The following is an 8,496-nucleotide window of genomic DNA, read 5'->3' as shown; positions in this document are numbered from 1 at the left end:
AGCAGGAGGCCGGAGGGCGGAGGCGGCGGCCATCACAGCGAGGGAGGCAGGCCCTGCCCGGAGCGGAGGCAGACCCTGCCCGGAGCGGAGCGGAGGCAGACCGGTCCCGGAGCGGAGGCAGGCCCTGCCCGGAGCGGAGCGGAGGCAGACCGGTCCCGGAGCGGAGGCAGGCCCTGCCCGGAGCGGAGGCAGACCGTTCCCGGAGCGGAGCGGAGCGGAGGCAGACCGGTCCCGGAGCGGAGGCAGGCCCTGCCCGGAGCGGAGGCAGACCGTTCCTTCCCGGAGCGGAGGCTCTGCGTGCCCGGCGCGGGGTCCCGGCCGCGGCTCGGCGCTCCCCGCCCGCGGGGCTGCGGCCCCCGGGGCGCAAACGCAGCCGGCCCCGGCCCCGCGCTGCCTGCCGGCGGTTCCGACACAGCGGGGGAAAATGCAATGTTGCACCAAGCTATTTTTCAACCAAAAGAGGGCTAGTTTGGAATAAAAATAATTATTTTCAAATCCTTTCCATCACATTTTGCTTTTTATGGAGGAAAAACTATATAGGAAGTTACTTTTTCTCACTCTAAGGACTAGCCATCATGTTTACCAATTTCACTATGAGACAACAGAGCATTTTCTCGCTCTGCAATCCAGCCAGTTGTGCTATGACTACCACTTCCTAGTGCCAAAAAAGAGGAGGGGGTTTGGGGGGAAAATCACCTGTAAAGAATTAGGTAACGGAGTGTGAAAGGTCTCTGCTATTCAGGAAATACTTACCGCTGGATTTAATTAGAGATTGCAACCAAACCCCCCTTCCTTTTTTATTTTTTTTGAACTTCAGACGTACAATAACGTGACATTTATTGAATGTGGTAGTCTTGCAGTGCTAGGGATACTAAAAAGCTTGGAGAACTCTGTTGCTTACAATAAACTTAAAAAGTATACTTTATACACAAGATTAATGAGAGTTTTATGGAGAAAGCGCGTTTCATCCATCTGCATAAGGAAGTAGCAATTACAGAAAGAAGAGGCGGCAGGGAGTGGTGCCTGCCGAGGTGCCAGGGCTGTGCTGGCAGCAGCACTGCCCAGCCACATCCTGGGGCAATCTGCCTTTCACAGCCCAGCAAACTCCCTGCCTGCTCGCAGCGCTTGGCTTCAGCCAGTCCCTCACACATTTGGTCTAAATTGCATATTTTCCTCTCAGAATCTCAGCTGAGATGAGCGGTCCTGATACAACAGTATTAAATGTCAAACGAGCAAAAAACAACGTGCAAAGCCAGTGCAACTCTGTATTTAATTTAGGCAGTGTCAAAGCAAGGAGCAGAAAGGAATGGCTTTTTTTTTTTTTCACATTTTTATAAAACCACCAAATCCAGCTCATACTTGAGACTCCTGTCCTAACCACCTTGCCAGAACCCATTTCTTCCCTTATTCCATAACAATATTAAGTTAATCAGCAGTAAGCAAAAAATCTAGCAATATCTGCCTACATTTGAGTCACTAATTATACGTGACAGTGTTAGAATTTTTGCTCTGCTGTGCATTTAATTTGCCCACTTTGAAATGAGACATTAGGACTTTATTTCTAAATGCATTGATTAAATTTTGTCTCTGCTTTTGCAGGCAGAAATACAGCAGCTTTCCTCTCTGGGTAGGTAACGAGGCATCAGCACCCTGGAATTCATTTAAAAATTTGTATGCCATCATAATTATCTCCAGTCATTGTCCATAATAAAACAATTTCTTATAGATCAAATGCTGTGCATACACATACATGGATTTGCTATCATGAGTGTCTCTTAAACTCACAAAAGGGAATAAAACTCAGAGTCCAGGCAAAAAATCCATCCCCTGGAAGGTGTTATCCTATCAGTGCTACAGGGTAATTTACAGGATCTGCCACATATAGGAGCCTGTGGCTTGACTTTTTTTGGCTTTTATGAGCTAAAGAACAGAAGCAGGGTCACTGGAGAGATTAAGTTTCCTTTCTGCACTAACATTAGGGAGGGAGACAGAGAGAGACACGGCAAATAAGTGCTCTGCTCTACCCTGAAAATTAAAATACAGCTGGATTATGCCTCTAACGATGCCAGCTTTTACAGGGCTCATAGACTCCCAACACAGCCACGGGCACAGAAGATTTGTATCCCTAGTATTCAACCAAACAAGGAATTGGAAGTTGTTTTCTTGCCTTTTTTGCTTCTTGATTTGCTTTTTAACAAAACAAAAAACTGTTCCCGTTCATGCAGAGCACAGGGAAATCAGCAGTAAATTCTTCTGCTGATACATTTGTCTGCAAGGAAGCCGGGTTCAGTGAGGTACCAATGCCAGTGAAGTAGCACGAGGCAGATTCTTCTCTTCCTCTGTGCTTCAAACAATAAAAAATTCGGGTGATAATTTACTCCACAGTGCAGCACCCAAAGCAGGAGCACAGGTCTTCCCACTGCTTAAAAAGCACAAGCACGAGGGATAAGGAAAAATAAAATTGGAGGCATATTCAATTTTTAAATATTTTCTTTTGATACATTGTAATTGTAAATCAAAGGGGGAAATCAGATTTCAAATTCTGCCTGCACTTTATACATCTGCACTTTTGATTTACCCAAGCTACATGGGAGCAGAAGAGGCAATGTTTGCCTCTATGCCTCTGAAATGAAGAGATAAAATCTTATTTTACAATTACAGCAAGATATGTAGGCTAAACTGAGAAAGTATCCTTTTTTAAAATTTTATTTTCCCTCTCTGTTTCCCACAAAAAAAAATAATACATTTTACATTGCAAGTCTATTCTGGAGCAAAATAATATTCATTGTGGAAAGGGAATTTAACCTGATAAATCAGCTTTCTGCAGCTCTTGCTTGAGGTGGTTCACGTTAATGTTTGAATGAGTTTTCTTTACCTACACATTTTTGTTAACTGGTTTAATAAATTATGGCAAACCTTTAAAACAAGATCGAAGTGTACAGGGTATAGCCAAACAGGGCAGCAGAAGGTAAAGGCACAATATTTTAGTGCTTTCAATAGAAAGACTCTAATTTTATTATTATTATTATTATCATAATCATGAAATGAATCGCTGAAGTTTAATGCTCTTTAGCAGTTATTTTTCAAAGTAAACTGCAAAAGCAGAAGGAAACCTTTTAAATCCAGAAAGTATTTTGAACCAGTTAGTTGGAAAAACTAAATTAAAATATTGTACTAATATACTCAGATCATGGAGTAATTTAAACTGCAGCAAAACAGCAAGAGGAAAATTAGACAAACAAATGATTTTTCCAACTAAATTCTTCGGGATAGTTTATGGTGTTAATGTCTCTCCTTCTTTCCATACTTTCTTACAAAGCATTTGCTACCAAAACATCAACGACTTTACATTTCTTGGGAGGTGGCTGATGGGATCAAAATGCCATTTCTTAAACCAGAGAACAAACCAGGTTCGTGCCCTGCAGTTTTGTAGGTGTTGTTATTAAATGATGGATGGATAAGACAAGTGTACTCTATTGTGAACAAATTGTGAGATACCAAAGGGATAGTCCCTTAAAAAATAATACCATGTTATTTATATTTTAAAAGTAAATTTCACAATTTTGTATGAATAGTTGTATTTAGATATTTACTGCATTTAACACTATTGCAGAAATCTAAACTAGACATGTAGATTCTGCTTTTTTTCCTTTAATTGAGATCCACAGAAAATACAAACTAATTAGCCACATGTATCAAAATTATTAATGTAACCTCAGCTATTCAGTTGACTTGCATTATGCAATATATGATCTAATAAATTAGGTAACATAACAAAACCAAAATAAAGGCTTAGGTCTCAGTACAAATTAAACTAAATTAAACTATAAAACATTGTAGTCAGTGCTTGAAAATACCCCATCTTTCATTTCTAAATTATTTAAAAACTAATAAAGGTGGTTTCAAAAAGTAAAGAAAACAAACTTATTCCAATTTGGTGTGAAAAAAATAATTGAATCTGAAAATTTTATTATAGGACTTTCTCTAAACAGAGCTACAAAGCACAAATAGACCATAGTGATTACAAAATAGCCATAATCATCTGACTGGCATTTTACGTGCTAGATGCTTGTAAAAAATGGAGATTATAAACTGAGCACCATAAACCTCCACACATTCGAGAGAAGAAAACCCCCAGACTCAAGAGCACAATTGCCCTGCACCCTCCCTGTGCTGCAGCCTTTCACTGAGAGAAGGCTTTTAACCAATCTGGCTACAGGACAGGAATGGAAAACGGAAGAAATATAGGTTTGTTCTGCACTTTCATCCCTTTCCCGTAGCAGTGTGAGAAGAGACCCTTGGGGTCCTGCTTGTCACAGGGCAGAATTTCTTCCAGTGCCTGTGCCTTGTCCTGGTCACAGCGCTGAGCTGAGCAACCCATAAATGAACCCATAAATGAGCTAAAGCTGGTTTCTGAAGTGGAAGGGGTGACACTGTCCCTACCTGTGCCCTCCACTGCATCCCACGGCCAGCTAAGGAGAATTCCTCCTACATCCACTCAAGGGAGAAATCCATACAAAATGAAAACAGCAAACTTCTGTTTAAAAGTAGTCACAGAGGCAACAATGAATACTCCAGAAAAAGCAGACAGCACTTAAAGAATTTATGTAATTAAATTAATCTAGTGCTTATTCTCTAAAATATCACTCCTGAATTAAGAAAATCCATTCACCCGAACTATGTATTTAAAAACCTCTACAAATCTTAAAAAATTAACTGATGAGGATTAGGAAAAAAAAGAACAAAAGAAATCCCCAAAGCAGCCTCCCCAGCTGAATCAGTGTCACATCGGAAGAGTGAAAATACTGGAAATTTGCATAAACTTCGAGGAGAAATTTTGTTGTGGTGGTTGTTTAGGAACTACACTAAGTAAGAAAGCTATGGTAGAACCCGCCACAGTTTACAAAGGTAAGCTACCCAAACCAACACTGCCTTTTTTTTTTTTTTTTTTTAATACCTTGGTGCCCCCTTTTGGTCTGTACAGTTCAAGGCATTTTTCCCGGTTTAAAAATTTAATCATAAAAATATAGTAACTTTTCACTAGTGAAGTCTTAATCGAGAGTCTCATGGCTGCTCCATCCTAATGACAGTCCACTGTCCCTGCCATCGATTTAGCCCCTGTGAACATGCACGAGTAGCAGCTAAGGTCAGAGGAACGGGCTGATTTCCATTAGAAAAATTGCCCCAGTGCAAACCCCTGCTTTATATAGTTATCTTTATAGACAGTAGGGAAAAAAATTTAAATAATAAAAATATAATATAAAAAAAAGAGAGAAGAGGAGAAAAAGAGGAGAAGAAGAGGAGAAGAGGAGAAGGAGAGAAGAAGAGAAAAAAAGAAAAGAAAAGAAAAGAAAAAAGAAAAGAAAAGAAAAAAGAAAAGAAAAAAGAAAAGAAAAGAAAAGAAAAGAAAAGAAAAGAAAAGAAAAGAAAAGAAAAGAAAAGAAAAGAAAAGAAAAGAAAAGAAAAGAAAAGAAAAGAAAAGAAAAGAAAAGAAAAGAAAAGAAAAGAAAAGAAAAGAAAAGAAAAGAAAAGGAGAAAAAAGGAGAAAAAAGGAGAAAAAAGGAGAAAAAAAGGAGGAAAAAAAAGACCCATTCATTACCTTTGCTACAGTACACTCAATGGGGGAAGGCTGAGGCGGGTGTGCAGATGATAACTTTGCCTTGCTACATTTGTATGTGCAACACTGAGGAGAGGAAAGCTCCCCAGCAAGCGGGAGCCTGTGCTCGGGTCCAGGTTCTTGGCATGCTGCTAGCACCCAAACCTCCCCAGTCTTTGAGGAGAAGAAAGCAAAGTTTGATATATATTAATTAGACCAAAAAAAAAAAAAAGAAGTCTCATCCTGACGACTTTCATATTGCGGTGCTAGTAATTATGCCACAGAAACAAGATCTTTCCACGTTCAACATCACTGTGTGAAGACGAGCTTATTTCCAGCAGGGATATTGAGTCCTGCCATCTGAAGGGCCAATCAAGTGTGAAGTACAGTATAGTTTTAGACTCAATTGAAAGGAAAAAGCTTGACTACTAGTTCATAGCATGACAACTTTCATGGATTAGCTCAGACCCTATTCTACTCCGTGAAAGGGTATCACAGCATGAAGACAGTTTTCAATGCACTAAACTTTAATAGCTGAGTGGGGGAGCCAAAGCTTCCTTTTGGTCTCTATAGAAACAGTATAGCCAAAATTTGAGCCAAAATTAAGATTCCTTGGTTTCAGTCCTGTATTTACCCTCCAAGATCCCTATCCACAAGAAGTCTTCAGACTATATATAGCTATATATACGTAGATATACACACATATTAAAAAATAGTTACAGAGAAAACTACATACATGCTTGTGCATGCCATTTTTCCAGTGGAAGATAAAGTGAGTTAAATGCAAGTAACTAATTCCCCAGAGCCCCACCACTGCTCTCCAGTGTCCCAGAGTCCTGGAAGGAAGCAGTGGATGCAGAGAAGCACCCGAGGAGGCGTCACCAGCACTCACTGGCTTTTCCCTCCCATCCCCGCTGCAAAGCTGTGCACCCCTCATATCCCCATCCCACCAGAGCCCTCACCCCTTTAGCACGCTCCAGAAAGTTGGAGATTTTATTTCGGCACCAGCTCCTCCACTGAGCATCTCCATAGGGAATGCCATGTTTTGGCTGTTGATGCCAGAGGCTGATGGAAGCTTAACCTGCCGTGGCAGTGTTCAGCCCAGCAGTAGAAGTTCCCCATCTGCATTTTAAGAGAAGCACTCTCATGATGAAATTAAGTTCTGAGAACAAGGGAAAAAAACACTCTCCCACAACAAACCTTTCCCCACTCCTCTTGCCCAGCCCATGTGGAGATGCAGGTGGGTTCCTGCAGGCATTGTGCCTGCAGGGCACACGGGACACAGGGCCAGCCTATGCCACAGAGGGTGTGCCATCACACAGGGGTGCAGATCTGACAGAGCCAGCTCCTTCACAGCGTTAACCTCAGTCCTTGTTTCACACTCGACCGTGCATTTCCTAACTGCAGTTCCCAGCAAACATTAGCCCTGTACACCGACATGCAGGCAAACACATTTTCTCTTCCCACCTCTTCCACATCCTCTCTCTGCAATCCTTTGGTCTGTGCCACAGGACCAGGGCTGGGCCTCCCGTGGGGTGTTACCTGCAGGTACACACGCTGTGCTTTCCACCCGTCCTATTCAGGTTTGGCACCTGTGCCTGGGCACTGGCAGGGCCAGTCTGGCTCCTTCTGTGAAGTTGACTGGCCCACAGATGCCTTTCTCCCCCCTCTTCCCTCCCCGCACCATCAGGATGTATGAGTGCCTCCTATGGAGAGTCTACATTTCACTATAATGGTCCTACCCTCCCTTTCTGGAGCACTAATCCTAAGTCACCAGAGCCAGAAACTTGCATGGCTAGAGAACTGATTCTGCACCCCCTACTTTGGGTCTGAAATTAATCCCGCTCTGGGCAAGGTCTCTCCCCAACTTCCATGCTATCAGAGCTGTGAATTTCTGCAGAGATGCAGGTTTTGATGAGGTTTTGATTGTTAAGGCAGGGCCATCCCTGGGATTCTAACAACCCTGACCAGCCCTCCTTGGCCATGCAGAGAGCCAGGATCAGCCCAAGGCTATCTCCTACTGGGCAGGGAGCTGGTCTGGGAGCATGGACGTCACCACAGGGATTGCAACTGGTTGCGCATGGAGGGGCTGTGCTGCCCCAGCTGCCCTGCCCATTTCCCCTAAGGCTCTCCCAGGGCCCTGCTCTGCTGTGCCCTGGGAATCCCACAGACCCTGGCATTGCCCTCCAGGCCTCACCTCAGCAGCATCCCAGCAAGATCCAAGACTCCTTGCAAGGTTAAGGAAAGTCCAACATCGCCTGTCTTCTTCCAAACCCCTCCCTACCATTTAGGAGATGTACACTACCATGTACATTTGCTAAAGGACTTCTGCAAAGAAAATTTTGAATAAAAAGTTCACCTACTCACAAAGAAACAGAAATTCCACATTACTTTGTTAAGCCAGCATGGTTCAAAGCTGCTGTATCTTCTTTCCTCATTGTTGCAGAGAGTCACAATGTCCCAGGACCAGCAGCTTCGCTGCTCTCCCAGTACATGCTTTCTACAGAGGTGCAAAGAGCTGCTTGCTGTGACACACCTCTCCCCTTTGGGACCCTCTGTCCTACTGTTCCCAGGTGAAAAGTGAGGTTCTGGGGCCACAAAGAGCAGCCAAAATCAATAGACACCTAAATGTCCTTAATAAATTTCAGTCATAACCACATCCCATGTAGAGCCTCCCTACTTGGGCATCACTTCAGAGGCTGAGTGCATGGGTCCAGTCCTCTGAAGATCCCATCTGTGTGCTCCAAGGAATGCTGGCAGGCACCTCACAGATGAGCAAACACCCGCATCCAGGAGGAAAAACATCAGCACCTTGCTGTGTGATAAACAGACTCACATTCCCTCCTGGAGGAGTACCTTTGGACCAGCCAGACCTGCTCAGGTGCTTGCTGTAAGCAAAG

Source organism: Camarhynchus parvulus, chromosome 4A (genome assembly GCF_901933205.1).
Source record: "Camarhynchus parvulus chromosome 4A, STF_HiC, whole genome shotgun sequence".
NCBI lineage: Eukaryota > Metazoa > Chordata > Aves > Passeriformes > Thraupidae > Camarhynchus > Camarhynchus parvulus.
Note: the sequence above shows the minus strand (reverse complement) of the source record.